The following is a 26751-nucleotide window of genomic DNA, read 5'->3' as shown; positions in this document are numbered from 1 at the left end:
CACCACCACATCACTCAGGGACACCACCACATCACTCTGGGACACCACCACATCACTCAGGAACACCACCACATCACTCAGGAACACCACCACATCACTCAGGAACACCACCACATCACTCAGGGACCCCACCACATCACTCAGGAACATCACCACATCACTCTGGACACCACCACACCACCACACCACCACATCACTCAGGGACACCACCACATCACTCAGGGACACCACCACATCACTCGGGACACCACCACATCACTCGGGACACCACCACACCACCACATCACTCAGGGACACCACCACATCACTCGGAACACCACCACATCACTCAGGGGCACCACTCAGGGGCACCACCACATCACTCAGGGGCACCACCACATCACTCAGAGACACCACCACATCACTCAGGGGCACCACCACATCACTCAGGGCTACGACCACATCGCACAGGGGCAGCACCACATCACTCAGGAACACCACCACATCACTCAGGGGCACCGCCACATCACTCAGGGGCACCGCCACATCACTCAGGGGCACCACCACATCACTCAGGGGCACCACCACATCACTCAGGAACACCACCACATCACTCAGGGGCACCACCACATCACTCAGGGACACCACCACATCACTCGGGGAGATAACACAATTATACACTCTCCCTGTGTTTTCCTGTTTCCCCTTGCTTTGATAAACTGAACGCGCTTTGTAGCACTCAACCCTGTGGGTTCTTAGCTTCAGTCTCTGTGCTGCTGCACCACATCACTCAGGGACACCACCACATCACTCAGGGGCACCATTCAGGGGCACCACCACATGACTCAGGGACACCACCACATCACTCAGGGACACCACCACATCACTCAGGAACACCACCACATCACTCGGGGAAACCACTACATCACTCAGGGGCACCACCACATCACTCGGGGACACCACCACATCACTCAGGGACACCACCATATCACTCGGGGACACCATCACATTACTCAGGAACACCACCACATCACTCAGGGGCACCACTCACTGGCACCACCACATCACTCAGGGACACCACCACATCACTCAGGAACACCACCACATCACTCAGGGACACCACCACATCACTCAGGACACCACCACACCACCACATCACTCAGGGACACTACCACATCACTCAGTGGCAAAACTCAGGAGCACCACCACATCACTCAGGGACACCACCACATCACTCAGGGACACCACCACATCACTCGGGGACACAACCACATCACTCGGGACAGCACCACATCACTCGGGACACCACCACATCACTCGGGACACCACCACACCACCACATCACTCAGGGACACCACCACATCATTCAGGGGCATCACTCAGGGGCACCACCACAGCACTCAGGGACATCACTCAGGGACGCCACCACATCACTCAGGGACACCACCACATCACTCAGGGGCACCACCACATCACTCAGGGACAACACCACATCACTCAGGACACCACCACATCACTCAGGACACCACCACACCACCACATCACTCAGGGACACCACCACATCACTCAGTGGCAAAACTCAGGAGCACCACCACATCACTCGGGGACACCACCATATCACTCAGGGACCCCACCACATCACTCAGGAACACCACCACATCACTCGGGAACACCACCACATCACTCGGGGATACCACCACATCACTCGGGGACACCACCACATCACTCGGGGACACAACCACTTCACTCGGGGACACCACCACATCACTCGGGGACACCACCACATCACTCGGGAACACCACCACATCACTCAGGAATACGACCACATCACTCGGGGACACCACCACATCACTCGGGGACACCACCACATCACTCGGGGACACCACCACATCACTCGGGGACACCACCACATCACTCGGCGACACCACCACATCACTTGTAACACCACCACATCACTCGGGGACACCACCACATCACTCGGGGGCACCACCACAACACTCGGAACACCACCACATCACTCAGGGGCACCACTCAGGGGCACCACCACATCACTCAGGGGCACCACCACATCACTCAGGGACACCACCACATCACTCCGGGACACCACCACATCACTCAGGAACACCACCACATCACTCAGGAACACCACCACATCACTCAGGGACCCCACCACATCGCTCAGGAACACCACCACATCACTCGGGAACACCACCACATCACTCGGGGATACCACCACATCACTCCGGGACACCACCACATCACTCGGGGACACAACTACTTCACTCGGGGACACCACCACATCACTCGGGAACACCACCACATCACTCGGGGACACCACCACATCACTCTGGAACACCACCACATCACTCAGGAATACAACCACATCACTCGGGGACACCACCACATCACTCGGGGACACCACCACATCACTCGGGGACACCACCACATCACTCGGGGACACCACCAAATCACTCAGGGACACCTCCACATCACTTGTAACACCACCACATCACTCGGGGACACCACCACATCACTCGGGGACACCACCACATCACTCGGAACACAACCACATCACTCAGGGGCACCACTCAGGGGCACCACCACATCACTCAGGGACACCACCACATCACTCAGGGACACCACCACATCACTCAGGAACACCACCACATCACTCGGGGACACCACCACATCACTCGGGGAAACCACCACATCACTCGGGGACACCACCACATTACTCGGGGACACCACCACATCACTCAGGGCTACCACCACATCGCTCAGGGGCAGAACCACATCACTCAGGAACACCGCCACATCACTCAGGGGCACCGCCACATCACTCAGGGGCACCGCCACATCACTCGGAACACCACCACATCACTCAGGGGCACCACTCAGGGGCACCACCACATCACTCAGGGACACCACCACATCACTCAGAGACACCACCACATCACTCAGGAACACCACCACATCACTCAGGGGCACAACCACATCACTCAGGGCTACGACCACATCGCACAGGGGCAGCACCACATCACTCAGGAACACCACCACATCACTCAGGGGCACCGCCACATCACTCAGGGGCACCGCCACATCACTCAGGGGCACCACCACATCACTCAGGGGCACCACCACATCACTCAGGAACACCACCACATCACTCAGGGGCACCACCACATCACTCAGGGACACCACCACATCACTCGGGGAGATAACACAATTATACACTCTCCCTGTGTTTTCCTGTTTCCCCTTGCTTTGATAAACTGAACGCGCTTTGTAGCACTCAACCCTGTGGGTTCTTAGCTTCAGTCTCTGTGCTGCTGCACCACATCACTCAGGGACACCACCACATCACTCAGGGGCACCATTCAGGGGCACCACCACATGACTCAGAGACACCACCACATCACTCAGGGACACCACCACATCACTCAGGAACACCACCACATCACTCGGGGAAACCACTACATCACTCAGGGGCACCACCACATCACTCGGGGACACCACCACATCACTCAGGGACACCACCATATCACTCGGGGACACCATCACATTACTCAGGAACACCACCACATCACTCAGGGGCACCACTCACTGGCACCACCACATCACTCAGGGACACCACCACATCACTCAGGAACACCACCACATCACTCAGGGACACCACCACATCACTCAGGACACCACCACACCACCACATCACTCAGGGACACCACCACATCACTCAGGGACACCACCACATCACTCGGGGACACAACCACATCACTCGGGACAGCACCACATCACTCGGGACACCACCACATCACTCGGGACACCACCACACCACCACATCACTCAGGGACACCACCACATCATTCAGGGGCATCACTCAGGGGCACCACCACAGCACTCAGGGGCATCACTCAGGGACACCACCACATCACTCAGGGACACCACCACATCACTCAGGGGCACCACCACATCACTCAGGGACACCACCACATCACTCAGGACACCACCACACCACCACATCACTCAGGGACACCACCACATCACTCAGTGGCAAAACTCAGGAGCACCACCACATCACTCGGGGACACCACCATATCACTCAGGGACCCCACCACATCACTCAGGAACACCACCACATCACTCGGGAACACCACCACATCACTCGGGAACACCACCACATCACTCGGGGATACCACCACATCACTCGGGGACACCACCACATCACTCGGGGACACAACCACTTCACTCGGGGACACCACCACATCACTCGGGAACACCACCACATCACTCAGGGACACCACCACATCACTCGGGACACCACCACATCACTCGGGACACCACCACACCACCACATCACTCAGGGACACCACCACATCATTCAGGGGCATCACTCAGGGGCACCACCACAGCACTCAGGGACATCACTCAGGGACACCACCACATCACTCAGGGACACCACCACATCACTCAGGGGCACCACCACATCACTCAGGGACACCACCACATCACTCAGGACACCACCACACCACCACATCACTCAGGGACACCACCACATCACTCAGTGGCAAAACTCAGGAGCACCACCACATCACTCGGGGACACCACCATATCACTCAGGGACTCCACCACATCACTCAGGAACACCACCACATCACTCAGGAACACCACCACATCACTCGGGGACACCACCACATCACTCGGGGACACCACCACATCACTCGGGGACACAACCACTTCACTCGGGGACACCACCACATCACTCGGGAACACCACCACATCACTCAGGGACACCACCACATCACTCAGGACACCACCACACCACCACATCACTCAGGGACACCACCACATCACTCAGTGGCAAAACTCAGGAGCACCACCACATCACTCAGGGACACCACCACATCACTCAGGGACACCACCACATCACTCGGGGACACAACCACATCACTCGGGACAGCACCACATCACTCGGGACACCACCACATCACTCGGGACACCACCACACCACCACATCACTCAGGGACACCACCACATCATTCAGGGGCATCACTCAGGGGCACAACCACAGCACTCAGGGACATCACTCAGGGACACCACCACATCACTCAGGGACACCACCACATCACTCAGGGGCACCACCACATCACTCAGGGACACCACCACATCACTCAGGACACCACCACACCACCACATCACTCAGGGACACCACCACATCACTCCGGGACACCACCACATCACTCAGGAACACCACCACATCACTCAGGGACCCCACCACATCACTCAGGAACACCACCACATCACTCTGGACACCACCACACCACCACACCACCACATCACTCGGGGACAGCACCACATCACTCGGGACACCACCACATCACTCGGGACACCACCACACCACCACATCACTCGGGGACACCACCACATCACTCGGAACACCACCACATCACTCAGGGGCACCACTCAGGGGCACCACCACATCACTCAGGGACACCACCACATCACTCAGAGACACCACCACATCACTCAGGGGCACCACCACATCACTCAGGGCTACGACCACATCGCACAGGGGCAGCACCACATCACTCAGGAACACCACCACATCACTCAGGGGCACCGCCACATCACTCAGGGGCACCGCCACATCACTCAGGGGCACCACCACATCACTCAGGGGCACCACCACATCACTCAGGAACACCACCACATCACTCAGGGGCACCACCACATCACTCAGGGACACCACCACATCACTCGGGGAGATAACACAATTATACACTCTCCCTGTGTTTTCCTTTTTCCCCTTGCTTTGATAAACTGAACGCGCTTTGTAGCACTCAACCCTGTGGGTTCTTAGCTTCAGTCTCTGTGCTGCTGCACCACATCACTCAGGGACACCACCACATCACTCAGGGGCACCATTCAGGGGCACCACCACATGACTCAGGGACACCACCACATCACTCAGGGACACCACCACATCACTCAGGAACACCACCACATCACTCGGGGAAACCACTACATCACTCAGGGGCACCACCACATCACTCGGGGACACCACCACATCACTCAGGGACACCACCATATCACTCGGGGACACCATCACATTACTCAGGAACACCACCACATCACTCAGGGGCACCACTCACTGGCACCACCACATCACTCAGGGACACCACCACATCACTCAGGGACACCACCACATCACTCAGGGACACCACCACATCACTCAGGACACCACCACATCACTCAGGGACACCACCACATCACTCAGTGGCAAAACTCAGGAGCACCACCACATCACTCAGGGACACCACCACATCACTCAGGGACACCACCACATCACTCAGGGACACCACCACATCACTCGGGACAGCACCACATCACTCGGGACACCACCACATCACTCGGGACACCACCACACCACCACATCACTCAGGGACACCACCACATCATTCAGGGGCATCACTCAGGGGCACCACCACAGCACTCAGGGACATCACTCAGGGACACCAGCACATCACTCAGGGACACCACCACATCACTCAGGGGCACCACCACATCACTCAGGGACACCACCACATCACTCAGTGGCAAAACTCAGGAGCACCACCACATCACTCGGGGACACCACCATATCACTCAGGGACCCCACCACATCACTCAGGAACACCACCACATCACTCTGGAACACCACCACATCACTCGGGGATACCACCACATCACTCGGGGACACCGCCACATCACTCGGGGACACAACCACTTCACTCGGGGACACCACCACATCACTCGGGAACACCACCACATCACTCGGGGACACCACCACATCACTCGGGAACACCACCACATCACTCAGGAATACGACCACATCACTCGGGGACACCACCACATCACTCGGGGACACCACCACATCACTCGGGGACACCACCACATCACTCGGGGACACCACCACATCACTTGTAACACCACCACATCACTCGGGGACACCACCACATCACTCGGGGGCACCACCACAACACTCGGAACACCACCACATCACTCAGGGGCACCACTCAGGGGCACCACCACATCACTCAGGGACACCACCACATCACTCAGGGACACCACCACATCACTCCGGGACACCACCACATCACTCAGGAACACCACCACATCACTCAGGGACCCCACCACATCGCTCAGGAACACCACCACATCACTCGGGAACACCACCACATCACTCGGGGATACCACCACATCACTCCGGGACACCACCACATCACTCGGGGACACAACTACTTCACTCGGGGACACCACCACATCACTCGGGAACACCACCACATCACTCGGGGACACCACTACATCACTCAGGGGCACCACCACATCACTCGGGGACACCACCACATCACTCAGGGACACCACCATATCACTCGGGGACACCATCACATTACTCAGGAACACCACCACATCACTCAGGGGCACCACTCACTGGCACCACCACATCACTCAGGGACACCACCACATCACTCAGGAACACCACCACATCACTCAGGGACACCACCACATCACTCAGGACACCACCACATCACTCAGGGACACCACCACATCACTCAGTGGCAAAACTCAGGAGCACCACCACATCACTCAGGGACACCACCACATCACTCAGGGACACCACCACATCACTCAGGGACACCACCACATCACTCGGGACAGCACCACATCACTCGGGACACCACCACATCACTCGGGACACCACCACACCACCACATCACTCAGGGACACCACCACATCATTCAGGGGCATCACTCAGGGGCACCACCACAGCACTCAGGGACATCACTCAGGGACACCAGCACATCACTCAGGGACACCACCACATCACTCAGGGGCACCACCACATCACTCAGGGACACCACCACATCACTCAGTGGCAAAACTCAGGAGCACCACCACATCACTCGGGGACACCACCATATCACTCAGGGACCCCACCACATCACTCAGGAACACCACCACATCACTCTGGAACACCACCACATCACTCGGGGATACCACCACATCACTCGGGGACACCACCACATCACTCGGGGACACAACCACTTCACTCGGGGACACCACCACATCACTCGGGAACACCACCACATCACTCGGGGGACACCACCACATCACTCGGGAACACCACCACATCACTCAGGAATACGACCACATCACTCGGGGACACCACCACATCACTCGGGGACACCACCACATCACTCGGGGACACCACCACATCACTCGGGGACACCACCACATCACTCGGGGACACCACCACATCACTTGTAACACCACCACATCACTCGGGGACACCACCACATCACTCGGGGGCACCACCACAACACTCGGAACACCACCACATCACTCAGGGGCACCACTCAGGGGCACCACCACATCACTCAGGGACACCACCACATCACTCAGGGACACCACCACATCACTCAGGGACACCACCACATCACTCCGGGACACCACCACATCACTCAGGAACACCACCACATCACTCAGGGACCCCACCACATCGCTCAGGAACACCACCACATCACTCGGGAACACCACCACATCATTTGGGGATACCACCACATCACTCCGGGACACCACCACATCACTCGGGGACACAACTACTTCACTCGGGGACACCACCACATCACTCGGGAACACCACCACATCACTCGGGGACACCACCACATCACTCTGGAACACCACCACATCACTCTGGAACACCACCACATCACTCAGGAATACAACCACATCACTCGGGGACACCACCACATCACTCGGGGACACCACCACATCACTCGGGGGCACCACCACATCACTCGGAGACACCACCAAATCACTCGGGGACACCTCCACATCACTTGTAACACCACCACATCACTTGTAACACCACCACATCACTCGGGGACACCACCACATCACTCCGAACACAACCACATCACTCAGGGGCACCACTCAGGGGCACCACCACATCACTCAGGGACATCACCACATCACTCAGGGACACCACCACATCACTCAGGAACACCACCACATCACTCAGGAACACCACCACATCACTCGGGGACACCACCACATCACTCGGGGAAACCACCACATCACTCGGGGACACCACCACATTACTCGGGGACACCACCACATTACTCGGGGACACCACCACATCACTCAGGGCTACCACCACATTGCTCAGGGGCAGAACCACATCACTCAGGAACACCGCCACATCACTCAGGGGCACCGCCACATCACTCAGGGGCACCGCCACATCACTCGGAACACCACCACATCACTCAGGGGCACCACTCAGGGGCACCACCACATCACTCAGGGACACCACCACATCACTCAGAGACACCACCACATCACTCAGAGACACCACCACATCACTCAGGAACACCACCACATCACTCAGGGGCACCACCACATCACTCAGGGCTACGACCACATCGCACAGGGGCAGCACCACATCACTCAGGAACACCGCCACATCACTCAGGAGCACCACCACATCACTCAGGGGCACCACCACATCACTCAGGAACACCACCACATCACTCAGGGGCACCACCACATCACTCAGGGACACCACCACATCACTCGGGGAGATAACACAATTATACACTCTCCCTGTGTTTTCCTGTTTCCCCTTGCTTTGATAAACTGAACGCGCTTTGTAGCACTCAACCCTGTGGGTTCTTAGCTTCAGTCTCTGTACTGCTGCACCACATCACTCAGGGACACCACCACATCACTCAGGGGCACCATTCAGGGGCACCACCACATCACTCAGGGACACCACCACATCACTCAGGGACACCACCACATCACTCAGGAACACCACCACATCACTCAGGAACACCACCACATCACTCGGGGAAACCACCACATCACTCGGGGACACCACCACATCACTTGTAACACCACCACATCACTCGGGGACACCACCACATCACTCGGGGGCACCACCACATCACTCTGGAACACCACCACATCACTCTGGAACACCACCACATCACTCAGGAATACAACCACATCACTCGGGGACACCACCACATCACTCGGGGACACCACCACATCACTCGGGGACACCACCACATCACTCGGAGACACCACCAAATCACTCGGGGACACCTCCACATCACTTGTAACACCACCACATCACTTGTAACACCACCACATCACTCGGGGACACCACCACATCACTCGGAACACAACCACATCACTCAGGGGCACCACTCAGGGGCACCACCACATCACTCAGGGACATCACCACATCACTCAGGGACACCACCACATCACTCAGGAACACCACCACATCACTCGGGGACACCACCACATCACTCGGGGAAACCACCACATCACTCGGGGACACCACCACATTACTCGGGGACACCACCACATCACTCAGGGCTACCACCACATCGCTCAGGGGCAGAACCACATCACTCAGGAACACCGCCACATCACTCAGGGACACCACCACATCACTCAGGGACACCACCACATCACTCAGGGACACCACCACATCACTCAGGGACACCACCACATCACTCCGGGACACCACCACATCACTCAGGAACACCACCACATCACTCAGGGACCCCACCACATCGCTCAGGAACACCACCACATCACTCGGGAACACCACCACATCACTCGGGGATACCACCACATCACTCCGGGACACCACCACATCACTCGGGGACACAACTACTTCACTCGGGGACACCACCACATCACTCGGGAACACCACCACATCACTCGGGGACACCACCACATCACTCTGGAACACCACCACATCACTCTGGAACACCACCACATCACTCAGGAATACAACCACATCACTCGGGGACACCACCACATCACTCGGGGACACCACCACATCACTCGGGGACACCACCACATCACTCGGAGACACCACCAAATCACTCGGGGACACCTCCACATCACTTGTAACACCACCACATCACTTGTAACACCACCACATCACTCGGGGACACCACCACATCACTCGGAACACAACCACATCACTCAGGGGCACCACTCAGGGGCACCACCACATCACTCAGGGACATCACCACATCACTCAGGGACACCACCACATCACTCAGGAACACCACCACATCACTCGGGGACACCACCACATCACTCGGGGAAACCACCACATCACTCGGGGACACCACCACATTACTCGGGGACACCACCACATCACTCAGGGCTACCACCACATCGCTCAGGGGCAGAACCACATCACTCAGGAACACCGCCACATCACTCAGGGGCACCGCCACATCACTCAGGGGCACCGCCACATCACTCGGAACACCACCACATCACTCAGGGGCACCACTCAGGGGCACCACCACATCACTCAGGGACACCACCACATCACTCAGAGACACCACCACATCACTCAGAGACACCACCACATCACTCAGGAACACCACCACATCACTCAGGGGCACCACCACATCACTCAGGGCTACGACCACATCGCACAGGGGCAGCACCACATCACTCAGGAACACCGCCACATCACTCAGGAGCACCACCACATCACTCAGGGGCACCACCACATCACTCAGGAACACCACCACATCACTCAGGGGCACCACCACATCACTCAGGGACACCACCACATCACTCGGGGAGATAACACAATTATACACTCTCCCTGTGTTTTCCTGTTTCCCCTTGCTTTGATAAACTGAACGCGCTTTGTAGCACTCAACCCTGTGGGTTCTTAGCTTCAGTCTCTGTACTGCTGCACCACATCACTCAGGGACACCACCACATCACTCAGGGGCACCATTCAGGGGCACCACCACATCACTCAGGGACACCACCACATCACTCAGGGACACCACCACATCACTCAGGAACACCACCACATCACTCAGGAACACCACCACATCACTCGGGGAAACCACTACATCACTCAGGGGCACCACCACATCACTCGGGGACACCACCACATCACTCAGGGACACCACCATATCACTCGGGGACACCATCACATTACTCAGGAACACCACCACATCACTCAGGGGCACCACTCACTGGCACCACCACATCACTCAGGACACCACCACATCACTCAGGAACACCACCACTTCACTCAGGGACACCACCACATCACTCAGTGGCAAAACTCAGGAGCACCACCACATCACTCAGGGACACCACCACATCACTCAGGGACACCACCACATCACTCGGGGACACAACCACATCACTCGGGACAGCACCACATCACTCGGGACACCACCACATCACTCGGGACACCACCACACCACCACATCACTCAGGGACACCACCACATCATTCAGGGGCATCACTCAGGGGCACCACCACAGCACTCAGGGACATCACTCAGGGACACCACCACATCACTCAGGGACACCACCACATCACTCAGGGGCACCACCACATCACTCAGGGACACCACCACATCACTCAGGACACCACCACACCACCACATCACTCAGGGACACCACCACATCACTCCGGGACACCACCACATCACTCAGGAACACCACCACATCACTCAGGAACACCACCACATCACTCAGGGACCCCACCACATCACTCAGGAACACCACCACATCACTCTGGACACCACCACACCACCACATCACTCAGGGACAGCACCACATCACTCGGGACACCACCACATCACTCGGGACACCACCACACCACCACATCACTCGGGGACACCACCACATCACTCGGAACACCACCACATCACTCAGGGGCACCACTCAGGGGCACCACCACATCACTCAGGGACACCACCACATCACTCAGGGACACCACCACATCACTCAGAGACACCACCACATCACTCAGGAACACCACCACATCACTCAGGGGCACCACCACATCACTCAGGGCTACGACCACATCGCACAGGGGCAGCACCACATCACTCAGGAACACCACCACATCACTCAGGGGCACCGCCACATCACTCAGGGGCACCGCCACATCACTCAGGGGCACCACCACATCACTTAGGGGCACCACCACATCACTCAGGAACACCACCACATCACTCAGGGGCACCACCACATCACTCAGGGACACCACCACATCACTCGGGGAGATAACACAATTGTACACTCTCCCTGTGTTTTCCTGTTTCCCCTTGCTTTGATAAACTGAACGCGCTTTGTAGCACTCAACCCTGTGGGTTCTTAGCTTCAGTCTCTGTGCTGCTGCACCACATCACTCAGGGACACCACCACATCACTCAGGGGCACCATTCAGGGGCACCACCACATGACTCAGGGACACCACCACATCACTCAGGGACACCACCACATCACTCAGGAACACCACCACATCACTCGGGGAAACCACTACATCACTCAGGGGCACCACCACATCACTCGGGGACACCACCACATCACTCAGGGACACCACCATATCACTCGGGGACACCATCACATTACTCAGGAACACCACCACATCACTCAGGGGCACCACTCACTGGCACCACCACATCACTCAGGGACACCACCACATCACTCAGGAACACCACCACATCACTCAGGGACACCACCACATCACTCAGGACACCACCACACCACCACATCACTCAGGGACACCACCACATCACTCAGTGGCAAAACTCAGGAGCACCACCACATCACTCAGGGACACCACCACATCACTCAGGGACACCACCACATCACTCGGGGACACAACCACATCACTCGGGACAGCACCACATCACTCGGGACACCACCACATCACTCGGGACACCACCACACCACCACATCACTCAGGGACACCACCACATCATTCAGGGGCATCACTCAGGGGCACCACCACAGCACTCAGGGACATCACTCAGGGACACCACCACATCACTCAGGGACACCACCACATCACTCAGGGGCACCACCACATCACTCAGGGACACCACCACATCACTCAGGACACCACCACACCACCACATCACTCAGGGACACCACCACATCACTCTGGGACACCACCACATCACTCAGGAACACCACCACATCACTCAGGAACACCACCACATCACTCAGGAACACCACCACATCACTCTGGACACCACCACACCACCACACCACCACATCACTCAGGGACAGCACCACATCACTCGGGACACCACCACATCACTCGGGACACCACCACACCACCACATCACTCGGGGACACCACCACATCACTCGGAACACCACCACATCACTCAGGGGCACCACTCAGGGGCACCACCACATCACTCAGGGACACCACCACATCACTCAGAGACACCACCACATCACTCAGGAACACCACCACATCACTCAGGGCTACGACCACATCGCACAGGGGCAGGACCACATCACTCAGGAACACCACCACATCACTCAGGGGCACCGCCACATCACTCAGGGGCACCACCACATCACTCAGGGGCACCACCACATCACTCAGGGGCACCACCACATCACTCAGGAACACCACCACATCACTCAGGGGCACCACCACATCACTCAGGGACACCACCACATCACTCGGGGAGAAAACACAATTATACACTCTCCCTGTGTTTTCCTGTTTCCCCTTGCTTTGATAAACTGAACGCGCTTTGTAGCACTCAACCCTGTGGGTTCTTAGCTTCAGTCTCTGTGCTGCTGCACCACATCACTCAGGGACACCACCACATCACTCAGGGGCACCATTCAGGGGCACCACCACATGACTCAGGGACACCACCACATCACTCAGGGACACCACCACATCACTCAGGAACACCACCACATCACTCGGGGAAACCACTACATCACTCAGGGGCACCACCACATCACTCGGGGACACCACCACATCACTCAGGGACACCACCATATCACTCGGGGACACCATCACATTACTCAGGAACACCACCACATCACTCAGGGGCACCACTCACTGGCACCACCACATCACTCAGGGACACCACCACATCACTCAGGAACACCACCACATCACTCAGGACACCACCACACCACCACATCACTCAGGGACACCACCACATCACTCAGTGGCAAAACTCAGGAGCACCACCACATCACTCAGGGACACCACCACATCACTCAGGGACACCACCACATCACTCGGGGACACAACCACATCACTCGGGACAGCACCACATCACTCGGGACACCACCACATCACTCGGGACACCACCACACCACCACATCACTCAGGGACACCACCACATCATTCAGGGGCATCACTCAGGGGCACCACCACAGCACTCAGGGACATCACTCAGGGACACCACCACATGACTCAGGGACACCACCACATCACTCAGGGGCACCACCACATCACTCAGGGACACCACCACATCACTCAGGACACCACCACACCACCACATCACTCAGGGACACCACCACATCACTCAGTGGCAAAACTCAGGAGCACCACCACATCACTCGGGGACACCACCATATCACTCAGGGACCCCACCACATCACTCAGGAACACCACCACATCACTCGGGAACACCACCACATCACTCGGGGATACCACCACATCACTCGGGGACACCACCACATCACTCGGGGACACAACCACTTCACTCGGGGACACCACCACATCACTCGGGAACACCACCACATCACTCGGGGACACCACCACATCACTCGGGAACACCACCACATCACTCAGGAATACGACCACATCACTCGGGGACACCACCACATCACTCGGGGACACCACCACATCACTCGGGGACACCACCACATCACTCAGGGACACCACCACATCACTCGGGGACACCACTGCATCACTTGTAACACCACCACATCACTCGGGGACACCACCACATCACTCGGGGGCACCACCACAACACTCGGAACACCACCACATCACTCAGGGGCACCACTCAGGGGCACCACCACATCACTCAGGGACACCACCACATCACTCAGGGACACCACCACATCACTCCGGGACACCACCACATCACTCAGGAACACCACCACATCACTCAGGGACCCCACCACATCGCTCAGGAACACCACCACATCACTCGGGAACACCACCACATCACTCGGGGATACCACCACATCACTCCGGGACACCACCACATCACTCGGGGACACAACTACTTCACTCGGGGACACCACCACATCACTCGGGAACACCACCACATCACTCGCGGACACCACCACATCACTCTGGAACACCACCACATCACTCAGGAATACGACCACATCACTCGGGGACACCACCACATCACTCGGGGACACCACCACATCACTCGGGGACACCACCACATCACTCGGGGACACCACCAAATCACTCGGGGACACCTCCACATCACTTGTAACACCACCACATCACTCGGGGACACCACCACATCACTCGGGGACACCACCACATCACTCGGAACACAACCACATCACTCAGGGGCACCACTCAGGGGCACCACCACATCACTCAGGGACACTACCACATCACTCAGGGACACCACCACATCACTCAGGAACACCACCACATCACTCGGGGACACCACCACATCACTCGGAGAAACCACCACATCACTCGGGGACACCACCACATTACTCGGGGACACCACCACATTACTCAGGGACACCACCACATCACTCAGGGCTACCACCACATCGCTCAGGGGCAGAACCACATCACTCAGGAACACCGCCACATCACTCAGGGGCACCGCCACATCACTCAGGGGCACGGCCACATCACTCAGGGGCACCGCCACATCACTCAGGGGCACCGCCACATCACCAGGGGCACCACCACATCACTCAGGAACACCACCACATCACTCAGGGGCACCACCACATCACTCAGGGACACCACGACATCACTCGGGGACACCATCACATCACTCAGGGGCACCACCACATCACTCAGGGGCACCACCACATCACTCAGGAACACCACCACATCACTCAGGGGCACCACCACATCACTCAGGGGCACCACCACATCACTCAGGGACACCACCACATCACTCGGGGACACCATCACATCACTCAGGGGCACCACCACATCACTCAGGGGCACCACCACATCACTCGGAACACCACCACATCACTCAGGGGCACCACTCGGGGGCACCACCACATCACTCAGGGACACCACCACATCACTCAGGGACACCACCACATCACTCCGGGACACCACCACATCACTCAGGAACACCACCACATCACTCAGGGCTACGACCACATCGCACAGGGGCAGGACCACATCACTCAGGAACACCACCACATCACTCAGGGGCACCGCCACATCACTCAGGGGCACCACCACATCACTCAGGGGCACCACCACATCACTCAGGGGCACCACCACATCACTCAGGAACACCACCACATCACTCAGGGGCACCACCACATCATTCAGGGACACCACCACATCACTCGGGGAGAAAACACAATTATACACTCTCCCTGTGTTTTCCTGTTTCCCCTTGCTTTGATAAACTGAACGCGCTTTGTAGCACTCAACCCTGTGGGTTCTTAGCTTCAGTCTCTGTGCTGCTGCACCACATCACTCAGGGACACCACCACATCACTCAGGGGCACCATTCAGGGGCACCACCACATGACTCAGGGACACCACCACATCACTCAGGGACACCACCACATCACTCAGGAACACCACCACATCACTCGGGGAAACCACTACATCACTCAGGGGCACCACCACATCACTCGGGGACACCACCACATCACTCAGGGACACCACCATATCACTCGGGGACACCATCACATTACTCAGGAACACCACCACATCACTCAGGGGCACCACTCACTGGCACCACCACATCACTCAGGGACACCACCACATCACTCAGGAACACCACCACATCACTCAGGACACCACCACACCACCACATCACTCAGGGACACCACCACATCACTCAGTGGCAAAACTCAGGAGCACCACCACATCACTCAGGGACACCACCACATCACTCAGGGACACCACCACATCACTCGGGGACACAACCACATCACTCGGGACAGCACCACATCACTCGGGACACCACCACATCACTCGGGACACCACCACACCACCACATCACTCAGGGACACCACCACATCATTCAGGGGCATCACTCAGGGGCACCACCACAGCACTCAGGGACATCACTCAGGGACACCACCACATGACTCAGGGACACCACCACATCACTCAGGGGCACCACCACATCACTCAGGGACACCACCACATCACTCAGGACACCACCACACCACCACATCACTCAGGGACACCACCACATCACTCAGTGGCAAAACTCAGGAGCACCACCACATCACTCGGGGAAACCACCATATCACTCAGGGACCCCACCACATCACTCAGGAACACCACCACATCACTCGGGAACACCACCACATCACTCGGGGATACCACCACATCACTCGGGGACACCACCACATCACTCGGGGACACAACCACTTCACTCGGGGACACCACCACATCACTCGGGAACACCACCACATCACTCGGGGACACCACCACATCACTCGGGAACACCACCACATCACTCAGGAATACGACCACATCACTCGGGGACACCACCACATCACTCGGGGACACCACCACATCACTCGGGGACACCACCACATCACTCAGGGACACCACCACATCACTCGGGGACACCACCACATCACTTGTAACACCACCACATCACTCGGGGACACCACCACATCACTCGGGGGCACCACCACAACACTCGGAACACCACCACATCACTCAGGGGCACCACTCAGGGGCACCACCACATCACTCAGGGACACCACCACATCACTCAGGGACACCACCACATCACTCCGGGACACCACCACATCACTCAGGAACACCACCACATCACTCAGGGACCCCACCACATCGCTCAGGAACACCACCACATCACTCGGGAACACCACCACATCACTCGGGGATACCACCACATCACTCCGGGACACCACCACATCACTCGGGGACACAACTACTTCACTCGGGGACACCACCACATCACTCGGGAACACCACCACATCACTCGGGGACACCACCACATCACTCTGGAACACCACCACATCACTCAGGAATACGACCACATCACTCGGGGACACCACCACATCACTCGGGGACACCACCACATCACTCGGGGACACCACCACATCACTCGGGGACACCACCAAATCACTCGGGGACACCTCCACATCACTTGTAACACCACCACATCACTCGGGGACACCACCACATCACTCGGGGACACCACCACATCACTCGGAACACAACCACATCACTCAGGGGCACCACTCAGGGGCACCACCACATCACTCAGGGACACTACCACATCACTCAGGGACACCACCACATCACTCAGGAACACCACCACATCACTCGGGGACACCACCACATCACTCGGAGAAACCACCACATCACTCGGGGACACCACCACATTACTCGGGGACACCACCACATTACTCAGGGACACCACCACATCACTCAGGGCTACCACCACATCGCTCAGGGGCAGAACCACATCACTCAGGAACACCGCCACATCACTCAGGGGCACCGCCACATCACTCAGGGGCACGGCCACATCACTCAGGGGCACCGCCACATCACTCAGGGGCACCGCCACATCACCAGGGGCACCACCACATCACTCAGGAACACCACCACATCACTCAGGGGCACCACCACATCACTCAGGGACACCACGACATCACTCGGGGACACCATCACATCACTCAGGGGCACCACCACATCACTCAGGGGCACCACCACATCACTCAGGAACACCACCACATCACTCAGGGGCACCACCACATCACTCAGGGGCACCACCACATCACTCAGGGACACCACCACATCACTCGGGGACACCATCACATCACTCAGGGGCACCACCACATCACTCAGGGGCACCACCACATCACTCGGAACACCACCACATCACTCAGGGGCACCACTCGGGGGCACCACCACATCACTCAGGGACACCACCACATCACTCAGGGACACCACCACATCACTCCGGGACACCACCACATCACTCCGGGACACCACCACATCACTCAGGGACACCACCACATCACTCAGGGACACCACCACATCACTCGAGGACACCACCACATCACTCAGGGACACCACCACATCACTCCGGGACACCACCACATCACTCAGGGACACCACCACATCACTCCGGGACACCACCACATCACTCCGGGACACCACCACATCACTCAGGAACACCACCACATCACTTAGGGACCCCACCACATCACTCAGGAACACCACCACATCACTCGGGAACACCACCACATCACTCGGGGATACCACCACATCACTCGGGGACACCACCACATCACTCGGGGACACCACCACATCACTCGGGGACACCACCACATCACTCGGGGACACCACCACATCACTCGGGAACACCACCACATCACTCGGGGACACCACCACATCACTCGGGAACACCACCACATCACTCAGGAATACGACCACATCACTCGGGGACACCACCACATCACTCTGGGACACCACCACATCACTCGGGGACACCACCACATCACTTGTAACACCACCACATCACTCAGGGACACCACCACATCACTCGGGGACACCACCACATCACTCGGAACACAACCACATCACTCAGGGGCACCACCACATCACTCAGGGACACCACCACATCACTCAGGGACACCACCACATCACTCAGGAACACCACCACATCACTCAGGGACACCACCACATCACTCGGGGAAACCACCACATCACTCGGGGACACCACCACATTACTCGGGGACACCACCACATCACTCAGGGCTACCACCACATCGCTCAGGGGCAGCACCACATCACTCAGGAACACCGCCACATCACTCAGGGGCACCGCCACATCACTCAGGGGCACCGCCACATCACTAAGGGGCACCACCACATCACTCAGGGACACCACCACATCACTCGGGGACATAACACAATTATACACTCTACCTGTGTTTTCCTGTTTCCCCTTGCTTTGATAAACTGAACGCGCTTTGTAGCACTCAACCCTGCGGGTTCTTAGCTTCAGTCTCTGTGCTGCTGCACCACATCACTCAGGGACACCACCACATCACTCAGGGACACCACCACATCACTCAGGAATACGACCACATCACTCGGGGACACCACCACATCACTCGGGGACACCACTACATCACTCGGGGACACCACCACATCACTCGGGGACACCACCACATCACTCGGGGACACCACCACATCACTTGTAACACCACCACATCACTCGGGGACACCACCACATCACTAGGGGACACCACCACATCACTCGGAACACCACCACATCACTCAGGGGCACCACTCAGGGGCACCACCACATAACTCAGGGACACCACCACATCACTCAGAGACACCACCACATCACTCAGAGACACCACCACATCACTCAGGGGCACCACCACATCACTCAAGGCTACGACCACATCGCTCAGGGGCAGCACCACATCACTCAGGAACACCACCACATCACTCAGGGGCACCGCCACATCACTCAGAGGCACCGCCACATCACTCAGGGACACCACCACATCACTCGGGGACATAACACAATTATACACTCTCCCTGTGTTTTCCTGTTTCCCCTTGCTTTGATAAACTGAACGTGCTTTGTAGCACTCAACCCTGCGGGTTCTTAGCTTCAGTCTCTGTGCTGCTGCACCACATCACTCAGGGACACCACCACATCACCCGGGGACACCCCCACATCACTCAGGGACACCACCACATCACTCGGGGGCACCACCACATCACTCGGGGACACCACCACATCACTCGGGGACACCACCACATCACTCGGGGACACCACCACATCACTCGGGGACACCACCACATCACTCAGGGACACCACCATATCAGTCAGGGACACCATCACATTACTCAGAAACACCACCACATCACTCAGGGGCACCACTCACTGGCACCACCACATCACTCAGGGACACCACCACATCACTCAGGAACACCACCACATCACTCAGGGACACCACCACATCACTCAGGACACCACCACACCACCAGATCATTCAGGAGCACCACGCAGGGGCACCACCACAGCACTCAGGGACACCACCACATCACTCGGGGACACCACCACATCACTCGGGGACACCACCACATCACTCAGGGGCACCGCCACATCACTCAGGGACACCACCACATCACTCAGGGACACCACCACATCACTCAGGGACACCACCACATCACTCAGGAACACCACCACATCACTCGGGGACACCACTACATCACTCAGGGCTACGACCACATCGCTCAGGGGCAGCACCACATCACTCAGGAACACCGCCACATCACTCAGGGGCACCGCCACATCACTCAGGGGCACCGCCACATCACTCAGGGACACCACCACATCACTTGGGGACATAACACAATTATACACTCTCCCTGTGTTTTCCTGTTTCCCCTTGCTTTGATAAACTGAACGCGCTTTGTAGCACTCAACCCTGCGGGTTCTTAGCTTCAGTCTCTGTGCTGCTGCACCACATCACTCAGGGACACCACATCATCACTCAGGGACACCACCACATCACTCAGGGACACCACCACATCACTCAGGAACACCACCACATCACTCGGGGACACCACTACATCACTCAGGAACACCACCACATCACTCGGGGACATCACTACATCACTCAGGGGCACCACCACATCACTCGGGGACACCACCACATCACTCGGGGACATCACCACATCACTCGGGGACATCACCACATCACTCTGGAGCAACACCACATCACTCGGTGCATCACCACATCACTCGGGGACACCACCACATCACTCAGGGGCACCACTCACTGGCACCACCACATCACTCAGGGACACCACCACATCACTCAGGAACACCACCACATCACTCAGGTACACCACCACATCACTCAGGACACCACCACATCACTCCGGCACACCACCACATCACTCAGGACACCACCACACCACCACATCACTCAGGGACACCACCACATCACTCAGTGGCAAAACTCAGGAGCACCACCACATCACTCGGGACACCACCACACCACCACATCACTCAGGGACACCACCACATCATTCAGGGGCACCACTCAGGGGCACCACCACAGCACTCAGGGACATCACTCGGGGACACAACCACATCACTCGGGACACCACCACATCACTCGGGACACCACCACACCACAACATCACTCAGGGACACCACCACTTCATTCAGGGGCACCACTCAGGGGCACCACCACAGCACTCAGGGACATCACTCGGGGACACCACCACATCACTCAGAGACACCACCACATCACTCAGGGACACCACCACATCACTCAGGGGCACCACCACATCACTCAGGAACACCACCACATCACTCAGGGGCACCGCCACATCACTCAGGGACACCATCCCATCACCACTCAGGGACAAAACTACATCACTCAGGGACACCACCACATCCCTCAGTGACACCACCACATCACTCTGGGACACCACCACATCACTCTGGGACACCACCTCATCACTCGGGGACACCGCCAGATCACTCGGGGACACCCCCAGATCACTCGGGGACACCACCACATTTCTCGGGGACACCACCACATCACTCAGGGGCACCACTCAGGGGCACCACCACATCACTTAGGGACACCACCACATCACTCAGGGACACCATCACATCACTCAGGGACACCCCCACATCACTCAGGAACACCACCACATCACTCAGGAACACCACCACATCACTCGGGGACACCACCACATCACTCGGGGACACCACCACATCACTCAGGGGCACCACCACATCACTCAGGGACACCACCATATCAGTCAGGGACACCATCACATTACTCAGAAACACCACCACATCACTCAGGGGCACCACTCACTGGCACCACCACATCACTCAGGGACACCACCACATCACTCAGGAACACCACCACATCACTCAGGGACACCACCACATCACTCAGGACACCACCACACCACCAGATCATTCAGGAGCACCACGCAGGGGCACCACCACAGCACTCAGGGACATCACTCAGGGACACCACCACATCACTCGGGGACACCACAACATCACTCGGGGACACCACCACATCACTCGGGGACACCCCCACATCACTCAGGGACACCACCACATCACTCGGGGACACCACCACATCACTCGGGGACACCACCACATCACTCGGGGACATCACCACATCACTCGGGGACACCACCACATCACTCGGGGACACCACCATATCACTCGGGGACACCACCATATCACTCAGGTACACCACCACATCACTCAGGGACACCACCACATCACTCAGGGACACCACCACATCACTCAGGGACACCACCACATCACTCAGGGGCACCACCACATCACTCAGGGGCACCACCACTTCACTCAGGGGCACCACCACATCACTCAGGGACACCATCCCATCACTCAGGGACACCACTACATCACTCGGGGACACCACCACATCACTCTGGGACACCACCACATCACTCTGGGACACCACCACATCACTCTGGGACACCACCTCATCACTCTGGGACACCGCCATATCACTCGGGGACACCGCCAGATCACTCAGGGACACCACCACATTTCTCGGGGACACCACCACATCACTCAGGGGCACCACCACATCACTTAGGGACACCACCACATCACTCAGGGACACCACCACATCACTCAGGGACACCACCACATCACTCAGGAACACCACCGCATCACTCGGGGACACCACTACATCACTCAGGAACACCACCACATCACTCGGGGACACCACTACATCACTCAGGGGCACCACAACATCACTCATGGGCACCACTCAGGGGCACCACCACATCACTCGGGGACACCACCACATCACTCGGGAACACCACCACATCACTCGGGAACACCACCACAGCACTCGGGAACACCACCACAGGACTCGGGAACAGCACCACATCACTCAGGAACACCACCACATCACTCAGGGGCACCACCACATCACTCAGGGACACCACCACATCACTCAGGGACACCACACAATTATAAACTCTCCCTGTGTTTTCCTGTTTCCCCTTGCTTTGATAAACTGAATGCGTTTTGTAGCACTCAACCCTGCATGTTCTTAGCTTCAGTCTCTGTGCTGCTGCACCACATCACTCAGGGACACCACCACATCACCCGGGGACACCCCCACATCACTCAGGGACACCACCACATCACTCGGGGGCACCACCACATCACTCGACGACACCACCACATCACTCGGGGACACCACAACATCACTCGGGGACACCACCACATCACTCGGGGACACCACCATATCACTCGGGGACACCACCATATCACTCAGGGACACCACCACATCACTCAGGGACACCACCACATCACTCAGGGGCACCACCACTTCATTCAGGGGCACCACCACATCACTCAGGGACACCATCCCATCACTCGGAGACACCACTACATCACTCGGGGACACCACCACATCACTCAGGGACACAACCACATCACTCTAGTGAAGTAGTGTGGCTCACTGGTTAGAGGCGGCAGACCCGAGAGCAGAGGACGGCCCGGGACCAGGGTTCGATTCCCGTCGCGGCAGGTTTCTGGACCAGGGTCAGCGGACTCGATAATTCTCTCGCCTCGGTGCCCACTCTGATCAGCGATCACACTCGGCAACTCTGGGCATTAGCTTGCCTCATCGTCACTAACGGCCCCACCAGACCGCCGGGGATGCCTGGTCTCACCCTGGAGATACCCACTAAGGGACCATCTCTCAGGGAAGCCAGGAAGGGTTTCGCAGCGGTCGAAGCGCGGAGATACTCCTCCGGGAGTCGATCCTAGCGCTATATAAACCTGCAATTAATTAATTAATTAACTCTGGGACACCACCACATCACTCTGGGACACCACCACATCACTCTGGGACACCACCTCATCACTCTGGGACACCGCCAGATCACTCTGGGACACCGCCAGATCACTCTGGGACACCGCCAGATCACTCTGGGACACCGCCAGATCACTCGGGGACACCGCCAGATCACTCGGAGACACCACCACATTTCTCGGGGACACCACCACATCACTCAGGGGCACCACCACATCACTCAGGGGCACCACCACATCACTCAGGGGCACCACTCAGGGGCACCACCACATCACTCGGGGGCACCACCACATCACTCAGGGGCACCACCACATCACTCAGGGGCACCACTCAGGGGCACCACCACATCACTTAGGGACACCACAACATCACTCATGGGCACCACTCAGGGGCACCACCACATCACTCGGGGACACCACCACATCACTCAGGAACACCACCACAGCACTCGGGAACACCACCACAGGACTCAGGGACACCACCACATCACTCAGGAACAGCACCACATCACTCAGGAACAGCACCACATCACTCAGGAACACCACCACATCACTCAGGGGCACCACCACATCACTCAGGGACACCACCACATCACTCAGGGACACCACACAATTATAAACTCTCCCTGTGTTTTCCTGTTTCCCCTTGCTTTGATAAACTGAATGTGTTTTGTAGCACTCAACCCTGCGTGTTCTTAGCTTCAGTCTCTGTGCTGCTGCACCACATCACTCAGGGACACCACCACATGACTCAGGGACACCACCACATGACTCAGGGACACCACCACATCACTCAGAGGCACCACCACATGACTCAGGGACACCATCACATCA

The 26751-nt window shown here is 57.4% G+C and overlaps 1 protein-coding gene across 3 annotated transcripts in view; it reads left to right on the top strand.

The window, feature by feature from the left end:
- LOC147718360 (arf-GAP with Rho-GAP domain, ANK repeat and PH domain-containing protein 1-like) overlaps positions 1 to 26751 on the top strand; it is a 525400-nt gene that overhangs the window by 192228 nt on the left and 306421 nt on the right. The window lies entirely within an intron of this gene.

The sequence above is a fragment of the Lissotriton vulgaris genome, chromosome 4_1 (assembly GCF_964263255.1).
Source record: "Lissotriton vulgaris chromosome 4_1, aLisVul1.2, whole genome shotgun sequence".
Taxonomy (NCBI): domain Eukaryota; kingdom Metazoa; phylum Chordata; class Amphibia; order Caudata; family Salamandridae; genus Lissotriton; species Lissotriton vulgaris.
This window is presented reverse-complemented; position numbering and strand designations above follow the sequence as displayed.